This window comes from Coregonus lavaretus (assembly GCF_964263955.1).
Source record: "Coregonus lavaretus genome assembly, chromosome: 14".
Taxonomy (NCBI): Eukaryota; Metazoa; Chordata; class Actinopteri; order Salmoniformes; family Salmonidae; genus Coregonus; species Coregonus lavaretus.
Window position 1 is genome coordinate 10,442,803 of NC_140001.1, and position 14,891 is coordinate 10,457,693.

At 46.5% G+C, this 14,891-nt stretch overlaps 1 pseudogene across 1 annotated transcript in view; it reads right to left on the bottom strand.

Moving 5' to 3' along the window:
* LOC311140880 (uncharacterized protein KIAA0825 homolog) overlaps nucleotides 1-14,891 on the bottom strand; it is a 117,264-nt pseudogene that overhangs the window by 59,458 nt on the left and 42,915 nt on the right. Inside the window, exons 2-4 of the transcript in view lie at nucleotides 9,245-9,353; nucleotides 3,480-3,556; nucleotides 3,194-3,366 (exon numbers count right to left, since the gene is read on the bottom strand). The product of the transcript in view is annotated as an uncharacterized protein KIAA0825 homolog (transcript). The remainder of the gene's footprint in view (nucleotides 1-3,193; nucleotides 3,367-3,479; nucleotides 3,557-9,244; nucleotides 9,354-14,891) is intronic.

The following is a 14,891-nucleotide window of genomic DNA, read 5'->3' on the forward strand; positions in this document are numbered from 1 at the left end:
TCTGAGTACAGTTACTTAAAGTGCTTTTGTAGTCGTTACTCAAACTGATAGAGTCACTGTGACTCTGTGTGAAACTCATTCCATGGAGGGCCTAATGTCTGCGGGTTTTGGTTTTTGCTTTCAATTAAGATCTAGACAACCAGGTGAGGGGAGTTCCTTACTAATTAGTGACCTTAATTCATCAATCAAGTACAAGGGAGGAGCGAAAACCCACAGACTCTCAGCCCTCCGTGGAATGAGTTTGACACGTGCTGTAGAGGGTCCAAATTTTAGTTGTATCAGCTTGACATTTTTTAGCAACGCCCCCACTAAGCAATGCCTCCAATATAATTTTCCAGTGTACCTTGCCTTTGGAAATGAATTGTAGAGTTACTGCCCATGACTGCATTTGTTAGTGACAGAGACATGCTTGTTGAATTCGTTCATTTTCAGTCTGTGGCCTTCACCAAGTGAGTTCCTAGGCAAATATTATCATTATAATTCAACTCTTTATGACAATTTACTACATATCTCATAAGGCCTTATTTTGAGGTCTAGCTTTACCCTAATACAGTGGCCTGAAACTCATGGTTTACAGGCCACATCAGTAACTTTAACAAAATCCTGGTTGGAGGATTTCAAGGAATCTTCACACCAGGATTTCGGGAAAACCCGGGAAATGTACCAGAATTTTGCAACCCTACCTGCAAGTCACATTATGATGGCTTGCAAATGATGTGTAATTCCTATATACCCATAAAACCTAGTGGTCAAAGATGGAAATGGTTCCAATTGTTTTTCCACCATTCACTTTTCTCATTGTGGATTTTAGAAACACTTCAAATAAGGGCTGTATTTTGTGTAGGTTTACCCTGGCGTGATGATTTGATAACCATGTAAATCTCTCAAGGACAAGGTGACTTTTATCAATATATTCGGCTCTATTTACTATCAGATTCGAAAATGCTAATTAGCATCAAAGTAGACATCATGAAAAACTACAAATCCCTGCAAGCTCCTGTACATCATCTCTAGCTGACACCTTTGCTAACAGGTATTGTGTCAATTTAAAACTTTCACAAGACAGTTCACAGAATTGTTCATTGAAATACATTTAACCAATTTATTAATTATTACATTTAGCTAATATTAGATAGTTAATCCAGAGATTCTTACCTTTGTCTAGATTCATCATGGCATTTGTAGTTCTTTATTTCATTTTTGGGGGGTAAATGTAGGTGAATATATTGATAAAAGTCACCTTGTCCTAGAGAGATTTACACGGTTATCAAAACATCATGCCAGGGTAAACCTACACGAAACACAGCCCTTATTTGAAGTGTTTCTAAAATCCCCTATGTGAAAAAATGAATGGTGGAAAAACGATTGGAACCATTTCCCTGTTTGACCACTAGGTTTTATGGGCATTATGACTCATAATGTGATACTCTATTGGAATCCAGCCTGAGTTAGGGTATCCAACAGTTGGAATTTTTATTCACCTGCAACCTGCATGCATAATGGACTGCCAATGATTGGATTAGTTTAGAAAAATATATGTTATTTACACTGTATCTTTGTGTAGCATAAGATTAATCAATTAATCACTCAATGTACATGCAAAAACACAGATATTACAAACAATTCAAAAAAATCTACCTGCAGTAGAGCATGCTGGGTAAAAAGTTAATGTGTTATCATAACTTACAAAAAGTTGACTTCTCATTTAGTTTTGAGTCAGTAGCACTAACATTTTAAGTAAAAATGACTTTTCATTGACTTTGAGTTCAATTTACTAAAAGTATTTGAGTTAAACATGCCTTGGGGTTTACATTGTATTTGACCTAATAATTACATTTCAAGTATTTATTTGACTTGAAAAAACTCAACTCATTTGTGTGTTACCACTTGAAGTTTTTCCAACAAATCACTTTTTTCAGTGTAGTTGTGGTAGAGCAGTCACTCACATGACACGAGGCACAAAACTGCATCGCTTTAGAGTTGTTACATGGTGGGGGCGCCGCTTCCCTTTGGTGCAATGTTCTGCCTCCGGTGTTACATTTGACGGTTTGTTGAGCGGCACGTAGGTGTGTAGCCACCGTCACCGCTGCGCTGCATTACAGTGATCAAACAGCCTGACTGACGCATGGCCAATTATTCCGGCTGCCTTCTCTCATCTCACGTTTAAGGAGAGGGACAGAGAGAGAGAGAGTTGGAGAGAGGGAGGGAGGGAAGGATAGAGAGAGAGAGACGGCTGTGTGTAGGAGATGTAAAAAGCACACTTCCCATCCCCAGAAGGAAGCAAACCTGACATATGCACCATTTTAGGAAAGTAAACAATGGCATAGTGCACTTTGTGGATGTTTACCCTGTATATCCCATAAATAGGCCAATCAGAGAGCCAAACATTGAGTATGAGGAATAATGTGACATACCATGTACTGCTTTGCTGTTCCCCAGTCTCTGTAAGTCACCCTTTCTCTCCCACAAAGGATTCACACAAGATAAATAACTTCTTTTCAAATTTCTTTAAACACTCCTCAGCTATTTCATTATGTTCCTCTCTCCAGCACAAGGCTGATAATGTAAGGAGCCATTCAATGATTGCTTGGTTCTCTCTCAACCTCTAGCTTTAGCCTTAGCTGTGAAGGATAGGCTACAAGGCCTCTACTCTCAAGGCCTGTGCTCAAAAGGTTATCTTTGCCCGTTTTAGCCTTGGTTTGCTTTAGAAAGCCTTAAGTGAAGCACTCTAGTAGAAGACTGAAAACTCAACTTGTGTTCAAGTGAGTGGAATTTAAATGAACGTTGAGCAGCAGGGCTCCTTCTCCAGCGCCTGGTCTGTGAGTGAGGAGAGTGTGATACAGCACACAGAGAGTGACGGGTTACTCCACTGACCTCCAGCAGCCTTGGTCCATACTGAGCGCTGTTAGTATGAAAGGCCTGCCTGCCTGCCTGCGTGCGTGTGGCAAGGGGATGAGAGAGACGTGACACTGGGAGATGTGCCTGTATCAGACGTCTGTAACATAACTCCACACCAGACACTCAGTACAAACACTCACACCCAGCAGGGTTATATTGATGTCTGTGCTCATTACAGCTGATGTGTCTCTCTCAGGGTTTGGGAATGTGTGTGTGTGTGTGTGTGTGTCTTCCTCCCCTTGTCGCTGCTGAGCGTGCTGTTGTCCTTCAGCGCATTCTCACACTCAGTTGGCACCCAGTTCCCAGGACACAGTGTTCAGGTAGGCAGCGTTGAGGATATCCTGGGAGGTGTGGGGCTCGGCCAACCTGTTGAGGACGTGGACCTCTTCTCTGAGGGCAGAGCACAGGGCCGGGGCGGCAGCACGGAGCCCCAGGGCCAGCCTGTCGAAGCCCGTCTCCCCCCCAGGGCTGGAGGCCAGGGCAGAGTGGAACAGAGACAGCCTGGCTCCTCAGGCCCTGGTAGCGCGTCAGCACCTCCTACTTTGAGTAGAGGAAGAAGAGCTACTGCAGGCAGTGGATACGCTGAGGGACGGGGAGAGGAAAGTCTGTCCAGCAGGTTGAGCCGCACCTCGTCCATAACTCCTGGCTCTCCTGAGCGCTGTCGTCCCGGAGGTATCAATATGATCAACACATCTTTTTCATCTTATGGATCAGTTATGGTTTTTGCAAAAAATGCAATGCTCAGAATTAAAGTCAACCAATTGCATTTACTTGCAGAAGTAGGAAGAACATTTTGAAATACATAGCGTTGTGCATTTTAAGTTCACACCCCCTCTCATCCTCAAGTATTATTACCAGTGATGGAAAAAGTACCCAATTGTCATACTTGAGTAAAAGTAAAGATACCATAATAGAAAATGACTCAAGTAAAAGTGAAAGTCACCCAGTACTCTGTCTACAGTCATTCTCCCGGAACATTCACCCCACCCCTGCCTGGTCGTCGGTGGCTTCTGTGACACCATTGGATCTGCCTATTCACTCCCACCAACTCCCCTCCGCTGCCCGCTCCTTCTCCTGGATTATTCTGCTTCACATCTGAGTCTGTAAATAAATACTCACCTTCGTTCTACTCACCTTGTCCTGGTCTGCTTCTGGGTTCTGCTTTAGAGAATCGTGACAGAACGATCCGGCCAAGGATGAACCCAGCGGACCTGGACTCCGTTCGCCACGCCATTACCCATCAGGAGAAGATGTTGGGACAACACAGCACGGCGCTACAGGAGATAGCGTTTTTCGGTTCGGAACTTTTCTGCTAGTCTGACGAGTATCCAGGCTCAGCTCAGTTTGCCGGCGGATCATCCACCACCTGCTTCACCCCTCTCACCTGCCGCTTCTGGAGCTGTTTCCTTCCGTGAGCCCAAGGTTCCGACACCAGATAAGTACGAAGGGGATTTGGGAAGATGCCGTTCATTTCTTATGCAGTGTGGATTAGTGTTTGATCTGCAGCCCCACTCTTACGCCACAGACAAGGCTAGGATAGCTTTTGTTATTGAACTGCTGCGTGGAAGAGCTCTGGAGTGGGCATCAGCCGTATGGGAACGACAGGACACCTGCATGGCGTCATACCAGGAGTTCACGGCAGAGATGAGGAAGCTTTTTGACCATCCAGTCCGAGGAAAGGACGCAGCTAAGTGTTTGTTCTCTCTTTGCCAAGGAGCTCGCAGTGTGGCAGACTTTGTTATCGAATTCAGGACCTTGGTTGTGGAGAGTGGGTGGAATGAGGTCACTACAAGCGGTTTTTTATCAGGGGTTGTCGGAGCAACTCAAGGATGAGCTGATCTCCTATCCGGAGCCTAGTGACCTGGACAGTTTGGTAGCATTATCTATTCGGGTGGATAACAGAGTCTGAGAGAGAAGGAGGGAGAAGCAATGGGGCCCGTCCAATCAATCAGCTACTCGGTTACCATTCGGGTCAGGAAGTGGACCAGAATGAGTCGATCATTATTCACCACACGGGATTAGTGGAGAGGTCCTGCCTCCAGATCCTGAAACCATGCAAGTGGGGCGGCACGGGTTAACCAAGGAGGAGCGCCAATGTAGACATGAGACCAACAGCTGCCTCTACTGTGGTAGCTCAGGACATTACATCTCCGCTTGTCCCCAGCACCCGTTAAACTGCCCGGCTCGCTAAGTTTGGGAGGACTTTTAGCAAGCCAGTTTCAACCTCTCAATAGCCCTGTCAGACCCCGTTTTCCTGCAACCCTCATGAACAAGAATCAGAGTTTAGCGATTTAACGCTTTTATCGATTCAGGTGCCGATGGCAGCTTTATTGATGCCGACTTGGTGGAACAGCTGGGGCTTTCCAAGGAGCAATTACCGGAAGCCATTGAAGCTACCACTCTGAACGGCAGTAGTCTGGCACGTATCACTATGAGGACTGAACCTGTTAAGATGCTGTTGTCAGGGAATCATTCAGAGGTTATCTCCTTCGTCATTCTGCCTTCTCCCCATGTTCCTCTGGTTCTTGTATACCCCTGGCTGAGAGAACACAATCCCACGTTCGATTGGGTGACTGGCAAGGTAACTAGTTGGAGCATTGAATGTCATGCTAACGGCCTTAAGACTGCCTGTTCCCATTCTGTTCCCAGTCAGGTCATTGATTCTACCCCCCCAGATTTTTCCCTGGTTCCTGAAACATATCACGATTTGGGTGAAGTGTTCAGTAAGCAGAAGGATCTGTCACTTCCTCCCCACCGACCATATGATTGTGCCATTAACCTGTTCCCTGGAGCTGCCTATCCCAAGGGACAGTTATACAGTATCTCTTGACCTGAACGTGAAGCTTTGGAGACCTACATAAAGGAGTCTCTAGCTGCTGGTCTCATTTGTCCCTCGTCATCACCCCTGGGGGCAGGATTCTTTTTTGTGAGTAAGAAGGATGGCTCTCTTCGACCTTGTATTGATTATCAGGGTTTGAATGATATTACGGTCAATAACAAGTATCCCCTGCCCTTGATGAGCTCTGCTTTCGACTCCTTACAGGGTGCTACTGTGTTCACTAAGCTGGATATATGCAATGCGAATCATCTGGTCCGGATCAGAGAGGGGGACGAGTGGTTGACTGGTATCAATACACCAATGGGTCATTTCGAGTATCAGGTGATGCCGTTTGGACTGACCAATGCTCCAGCAGTGTTCCAGAGTATGGTGAATTACGTCCTGAGAGATATGATCGGTCTTTTTGTGTTTGTGTACCTGGATGATATTCTTATCTTCTCTAAGGAGCTTTCCAGCCACGTCCAGCATGTCAAGCAGGTTCTGCAGCAATTGTTGGAGAACCGCCTGTTTGTGAAGGCCGAGAAGTGTGAATTTCACGCCCACACTACATCCTTCCTCGGGTACATCATCTCCAGGGGAGAGATTAAGATGGACCAAGAGAAGGTTAGGGCGGTTCTGGATTGGGCCCAGCCCGGAACGAGATTGCAGCTCCAGAGGTTTCTGGGGTTTGCGAAGTTTGTCGTTGAAGTGGACGCGTCTGATGTGGGGGTTGGCGCCATCCTGTCCCAGCGAAGCTCCACTGACGGTAAACTCCATCCCTGCGCCTTCTACTCTCGTCGTCTGCGGAGAGGAACTACGATGTGGGTAACCGGGAGCTTCTCGCAGTGAAACTTGCCTTGGAGGAGTGGCGGTACTGGTTGGAGGGGGCGGAGCAACCATTTATTGTCTGGACTGACCACAATAATCTTGCTTACGTGCAATCGGCTAGACGTCTCAACTCCCGTCAGGCCAGGTGGGCTTTGTTTTTTAAACGCTTACATTTTTCCCTGACGTTCCGACCTGGGTCTAAGAACGGCAAGGCGGACGCCTTGTCCCGGATGTTCTCCAAGACGGAGGAGAGTGGGGCCAAGATTGAGACGATTCTTCGTAGTGGGAGCAGTTACGTGGAGGATTGAGGAGGAGGTTATGACGGCCCTTCGGACGCAGCCCGGTCCAGGTAACGGTCCACCCGGTCGGTTATTTGTGCCAGAGTCTGTCCGTTCTGCTGTTCTCCCAATGGTCCCACGCCAGCAAGATGGCTTGTCACCCTGGTGTGGCTCAGACGATGGCGTTACTACGCAGACGATTTTTGTGGCCTGCCATGGGAGAAGATACCCGGAGGTTTGTTGCTTCCTGTCCAGTTTGTGCGCAGAATAAAAGTGTCAATCGGCCCAGCTCTGGACTTCTTCACCCCCTACCTATTCCCCGGCGACCATGGTCGCATCTGGCCCTGGACTTTGTCACTGGGTTGCCCTCTTCTGAGGGGAACATGGTCATTCTTACTATTGTGGACAGATTCAGCAAGTTCGCCCACTTTGCCCATATCCAAGCTTCCCTCTGCCTCTGAGACGTCCGAGATCCTGGCTAGGGAGGTTTTCAGGGTCCACGGGTTGCCCAGTGACATAGTTTCTGACCGTGGTCCTCAGTTTACCTCTGCTGTCTGAAAATCCTTCTGTTTGGCCATTGGAGCTACAGTCAGTCTCACATCTGGATTTCACCCCCAATCTAATGGTCAGGCGGAGAGAGCCAACCAGAAGATGGAATCTGCGCTGCCTTGTCTCCTCCAACCCCACCTCTTGGGTCTCTCAGTTGCCATGGGTCGAGTATGCCCACAATACTCTCCCTACATCTGCCACTGGGATGTCTCCTTTCCAGTGCCTGTACAGCTACCAACCTCCCTTGTTTCCTTCTCAGGAGAAGGATCTCTCGGTTCCCTCTGTCCAGGCCCACATTCGTCGTTGCCACCGGACTTGGCATCGGGCCAGAAAGGCCCTCCTTAGAGTTTCTGACCGGTATCAGCTCCAGGCGAATCGTCGCCGTATTCTAGCCCCCGCTTATGCCATCGGAGATAAGGTCTGGTTGGCTACACGGGATCTTCCTCTGCGGAGAACTGTCACCTAAGTTCATTGGTCCGTTTGTGGTGGAGAGAGTGATTAATCCTGTTGTGGTTCGACTCAAATTGCCTAGGACGCTCAGAGTCCATCCCACCTTTCATGACTCCTGCCTGTTCTCCTCAGCCCTCTGCTGCCCCCTCCGCCTCCTCCTCCTCGGATGATCGGAGGTGGTCCTGTCTACACGGTGCGCCGCATCATGGATTCCAGATGGCGGGGTCGGGGTTTCCAGAATCGCGTGGACTGGGAGGGGTATGGTCCTGAGGAGAGGAGTTGGATTCCTCGGCGTCAGATCCTTGATGCTGACCTCCTTCGTGACTTCTACCGCCTCCATCCTGGCGCTCCGGGTAGTCCGCCTGGTGGCGTTCGTCGGAGGGGGGGTACTGTCATGAATCCCGCTTCCTGAGTCTGTTTTTGCCTGAGTTGCCTGTTTTCTGTCTTGGAGTCTGTTTCCTGAGGTTCCTGAACGCACCCTGTCTGGTTGCCGGGCGACGAGGCTAGGCGGGAGATCTCTTGATTACCCACACCTGCATCTCATCAGCTATCTGCACACCTGGTCCTGATCATCACCTCTCCACTTCATCAGCTCTGACCTGACATCCATTCCCTGCCGGATCGTTAGCCATGAACAGTATGTTGTGTCAGCATAACAGCCTCAAGTTTACTAGAGTTAGTTTTGTTGTTCTGTACTTTTTGCTTGCCGTGTACTCACCTCCGTTTACTCTGTCTACAGTCATTCTCCCGGAACATTCACCCCACCCCTGCCTGGTCGTCGGTGGCTTCTGTGACACCATTGGATCTGCCTATTCACTCCCACCAACTCACCTCCGCTGCCCGCTCCGTCTCCTGGATTATTCTGCTTCCACATCTGAGTCTGTAATTAAATACTCACCTTCGTTCTACTCAACTTGTCCTGGTCTGCTTCTGGGTTCTGCTTTAGAGAATCGTGACAGTATTTGGTTTTAAATATACTTAAGTATCAAAGTAAATATAATTGCTAAAATATACTTAAGTATCAATAGAAAAAGTAAAATCATTTCAAATTCCTTATATTAAGCAAAACAGACGGCACCATTTCCTTGTTTTTTTATTTAAGGATAGCCAGGGGCACACTCCAACACACAAACATGTGTTTTAGTGAGTCCTCTAGATCAGAGGCAGTAGGGATGACCAGGGATGTTCTCTTAATGTGCGTAAATTACACATTTTTCCTGTCCTGCTAAAAATTCAAAATGTAAGGAGTACTTTTTGGTGTCAGGGAAGATGTATGGAGTAAAATGTACATTATTTTCTTTAGGAATGTAGTAAAGTAAAATGTGTCAAAAATATAAATAGTAAAGTACAGATACCCCAAAAAACTACTTAAGTAGTACTTTCAAGTATTTTTACTTAAGTAATTTACACCACTGATTATTACCACAGCTTTCAGGATGTCCTCAGGAAGACATTCTGTGGGGCTGGGCGGACAATCCCCCGTCCAGGACTCACCCATCTTCCCCTGCAGTTCCTTCAGACGCTGCTCAATCCTAGAGTGGGACAGAGACACGCCACTCACAATAAACCTCAGACTGTCACTGCCATCACATACCCCATAACAGTACTGTATCCCCCACCCCCCGAGTTCCACCCCGTCACACACACACACACACACACACACACACACACACACACACACACACACACACACACACACACACACACACACACACACACACACACCCTGAGAGAGACACATCAGCTGTAATGAACACAGACATCAATATATCCCTGCTGGGTGTGAGTGTGTGTACTGAGTGTCTGGTGTGAAGTTATGTTACAGACGTCTGATACAGGCACGTCTCCCAGTGTCACGTCTCTCTCATCTCCTCGCCACACACACAGGCAGGCAGGCCTCCCATATTAACAGACTGCATCAGCAATTCTGTCTTCCCTTTAATGTGACAGATTAGAAATGACATCCGCGGGCTCAACATGTTTAGTAGTTTGCATGCAAATCAATGCGCTCGTCTGTGTGTGTGTGTGTGTGTTTGTGCGTGCGTGCGTGCCTGTGAGATGGAGGGAGGGAGAGAGAGAAAGAGAGATAGAGAGAGAGAAAAGGAAACAGCTCCAGTTTATTAGCACCCAGTTCATCCACCACCCAGGCCTATAAAGCGCCTCCTGTCCGCTCCCAGGCCATGATGCACACATCCAGATGTCTTCCAATGACGACACATTAAATAACCGTTCAATGTGACACACTTTCATTCCAGGGGGAAAACGTGAGGCATAAAACATTATAGACTTTAACGATCTGTATCCAAATCGCTGTAGATTGAAGACTGCACACAGTTGCTTTTAGTTGGCCAGAAGAAAACTGTATATACACATACTGTATACAAATAATATTTAATTATGTATTTGATGCTAACTTGTTGACTGACAGAAAGCCCGAATACGTCGGGGTAGTGTTGGTGTGTTTGTGAAACCACAGAGGTCATCAGAGTGGTGATAGGTTGTGTTGGAGGGAACTGAATGATCCCCCAGTGTTAGTTGTAAAACAACCCTAGCTCCAACTAGCTCCCGCCACTAACAGCTTGTGTGAGAAACGCTGACAGCGTTTTAATTGCTGTTTGTTTTGATTGTATGACTTCTATGGCCTTATCTTGGATGTCACAGGGTTCAAGTACAACAGTATCAAATTCAATCAAGAGAAAGGTTTTCTTGTGCATAATATTCTGGCCAGTATAACCCTGAGTACATATGCATTGTTTGATCCACTAATGTGGAGCTTCAATTTTGTGTTTTACAACTAAACCAACAGAGTTCGCAAGCTTGTAGTCCTAAAAATGAGTTACTTCTGGTTTGTTCTGCCATTCCTATGGGGGAAATTAATAGGGAGCGAATGGAGTTTTGGAATAATGGCCGAATATAAGGTCTGATGTTAGCACAGGCTTAGGATATCTTATATGTTTTGTTCTGTGAGATAATATCAGTCAGTTAACATGACCTTTATGAATTATGAAACCTTCATGTGCTTGTTTTGATTACATAAATGCTTCAAAATGAAGATTATCTCATAGAACAAAACATATAAGCTCTCCTAAGCCTGTGTTTACCAAAGACCTTATTTTCAGCGTTTATCCAGAAACCCTCCAAAAAACCCATTCATTTCCACATAGGCTTTGGCCAACAAGCCATGGCGGAGTTAGCCTCCGTTAGTGTCTACGAAAAGACGCCATTACTATTGCTCTTTATATAACTGAGAACAAGAAATCACTAGTTCCACTCTACCAACCAAACCAAATAAAGCTGACATTTCCCATTTCTGGCAAACACTAATATTTGTTTTAGCCCACATTTCTAACTGTTAGTATTACTGTGTGAATGGTCTAATGAAATGTGTGTGAGTGATATGAGAGGCAGATAAAGTCAGTCTATTTGATGTTAGTCGTAAATGTAAACGTGTGTTCTGGGCTCCACCCCAGGACTTTACTCAGACAGCGGGTCTTAAATGAGCTTCCATCTGGGCCTTCAGTTTGCCTCTCTTTCAACTCCATCAAAACACACCATTTTACTCCCAGACCTCTCTGTTTCCCTCTTTATATAGAAAGACATGGGCGAACACACGTGAACACATATGGCCATACACAGCCATGCACACCCGCACACACACACACACACGACACGCACACACTGTAGGAAGGTTCACTGTAGGATTTACTTTGAATGAATTTGTGTGTGCCACCTGCCAGGCTGGGGGGGGGGGGGGGGGGGGTCAACTCAGGGTGTATGGACTATGTGAGGGAGTCCTCCCCTCCCAGGTCTGGGAACTACCTGCAGAATTATAAACTCTATGGGATTAGCCTCAACCACAATGACTTTCACTGCACACAGCTCACAAGTGTTAGGCCTATTGCTGCTAGGTAGCTCTCTCTCTGCTCTCCCCCTCCCCTCTGTCTGTCCTTGATTGCAGGAGTGAAGTCTGGTGTGCGGGAGTCAGGGTTCCAGCTGCAGCTCATTCACCATAATCACCTCAGCCTTAAAGACCCGGTCAAACTTGCCACTCATCGTCAGATCATAGTCAAGACGACCATGTTAGTTTCGCTGTTGACTCAACCTGCTTGTTTTCGCCCTTTGTGTTTTTGGCCTGTTCTAGTTACTTTTCTCATGTGCCACAGATTATTGGAACCTGACTCCTGCCTCCGCTTCACTCCTGCCACCACCATCCTGCTTTCCACTACCGGACCTCCCTTTTGGACTCACCACGGACACTAGGACATTACGGTACCACACCTGCTCTGAACCTGGATCTGTTACCCTCCCTGTAAACCTGGACTTGCTCTTCCCCTATTATTGGAAACCTGGACAAATTGAACTTTGTAAATATACCTGTTAAACCTTCTCTGGCTCGGTGTAGTTGTCTGCATTTGGGTTCAAATCCAGTTAAATCATGACAACAAGCTGCAGAGGGATAGAGTCAGCTAAAGCAGAGAGATAGACAGCTAATGCAGACAGACAGAGACAGCAAATGCAGAAAGACAGAGATAGCTAATGCAGAGAGACAGAGACAGCTAATGCAGAGAGATTGACAGATAATGCAGAGAGACAGTGACAGCTAATGCAGAGAGACAGTGACAGCTAATGCAGAGAGACAGTGACAGCTAATGCAGAGAGACAGTGACAGCTAATGCAGAGAGACAGAGACAGCTAATGCAGAGAGACAGAGACAGCTAATGCAGAGAGACAGAGACAGCTAATGCAGAGAGATAGAGACAGCTAATGCAGAGGGACAGAGACAGCTAATGCAGAGGGACAGAGACAGCTAATGCAGAGGGACAGAGACAGCTAATGCAGAGGGACAGAGACAGCTAATGCAGAGAGATAGAGACAGCTAATGCAGAGAGATAGAGACAGCTAATGCAGAGAGATAGAGATAGCTAATGCAGAGGGATAGAGACAGCTAATGCAGAGGGATAGAGACAGCTAATGCAGAGAGATAAAGAGAGCTAATGCAGAGAGACAGAGACAGCTAATGCAGAGAGATAGAGACAGCTAATGCAGAGAGATAGAGACAGCTAATGCAGAGAGATAGACAGCTAATGCAGAGAGATAGAGATAGCTAATGCAGAAAGACAGAGATAGCTAATGCAGAGAGACAGAGACAGCTAATGCAGAGAGATGGACAGTTAATGCAGAGAGACAGATACAGCTAATGCAGAGAGATAGACACAGCTAATGCAGAGAGACAGAGACAGCTAATGCAGAGAGACAGAGACAGCTAATGCAGAGGGACAGTGACAGCTAATGCAGAGAGATAGGGACAGCTAATGCAGAGAGATAGACAGCTAATGCAGAGGGATAGAGACAGCTAATGCAGAGATACAGAGACAGCTAATGCAGAGGGATAGAGACAGCTAATGCAGAGAGACAGAGTCAGCTAATGCAGAGAGACAGAGACAGCTAATGCAGAGAGACAGAGACAGCTAATGCAGAGAGATAAGACAGCTAATGCAGAGAGACAGAGAAAACTAATGCAGAAAGATAGAGAAAGCTAATGCAGAGAGATAGAGACAGCTAATGCAGAGAGATAGACAGCTAATGCAGAGAGACAGAGACAGTTAATGCAGAGGGATAGAGACAGCTAATGCAGAGAGACAGAGTCAGCTAATGCAGAGAGACAGAGACCGCTAATGCAGAGAGACAGAGACAGCTAATGAGGCGAGACAGAGACAGCTAATGCAGAGAGACAGTGACAGCTAATGCAGAGAGACAGACACAGCTAATGCAGAGATACAGAGATAGCTAATGCAGAGAGAGAAAGACAGCTAATGCAGAGAGAGAAAGACAGCTAATGCAGAGAGACAGAGACAGCTAATGCAGAGAGACAGAGACAGCTAATGCAGAGAGACAGAGACAGCTAATGCAGAGAGATAGAGACAGCTAATGCAGAGAGACAGAGACAGCTAATGCAGAAAGACAGAGACAGCTAATGCAGAGAGATAGACAGCTAATGCAGAGAGACAGAGACAGCTAATGAGGCGAGACAGACACAGCTAATGCAGAGTGATAGACAGCTAATGCAGAGAGATAGAGACAGCTAATGCAGAGAGACAGAGACAGCTAATGCAAAGAGATAGAGACAGCTAATGCAGAGAGACAGAGACAGCTAATGCAAAGAGATAGAGACAGCTAATGCAGAAAGACAGAGACAGCTAATGCAGAGAGATAGACAGCTAATGCAGAGAGATAGACAGCTAATGCAGAGAGATAGAGACAGCTAATGCAGAGAGACAAAGACAGCTAATGCAGAGAGACAGAGACAGCTAATGCAGAGAGACAGAGACAGCTAATGCAGAGAGACAGAGACAGCTAATGCAGAGAGATAGAGACAGCTAATGCAGAGAGATAGAGACTGCTAATGTAGAGATAGAGACTGCTAATGCAGAAAGACAGAGACAGCTAATGCAGAGAGATAGACAGCTAATGCAGAGAGACAGAGACAGCTAATGAGGCGAGACAGAGACAGCTAATGCAGAGAGATAGACAGCTTATGCAGAGGGATAGAGACAGCTAATGCAGAGAGACAGATACAGCTAATGCAGAGAGACAGAGATAGCTAATGCTGAGAGATAAAGACAGCTAATGCAGAGAGACAAGACAGCTAATGCAGAGAGATAGACAATTAATGCAGAGGGATAGAGACAGCTAATGCAGAGAGACAGAGACAGCTAATGCAGAGAGACAGAGACAGCTAATGCAGAGAGACAGAGACAGCTAATGCAGAGAGATAGAGACAGGTAATGCAAAGAAATAGAGACAGCTAATGCAGAGAGACAGAGACAGCTAATGAGGCGAGACAGAGACAGCTAATGCAGAGAGACAGTGACAGCTAATGCAGAGAGACAGATACAGCTAATGCAGAGATAGAGACAGCTAATGCTGAGAGATAAAGACAGCTAATGCAGAGAGATAGAGACAGCTAATGCAGAGAGATAGACAGCTAATGCAGAGGGATAGAGACAGCTAATGCAGAGAGACAGAGACAGCTAATGCAGAGAGATAGAGACAGCTAATGCAGAGAGGCA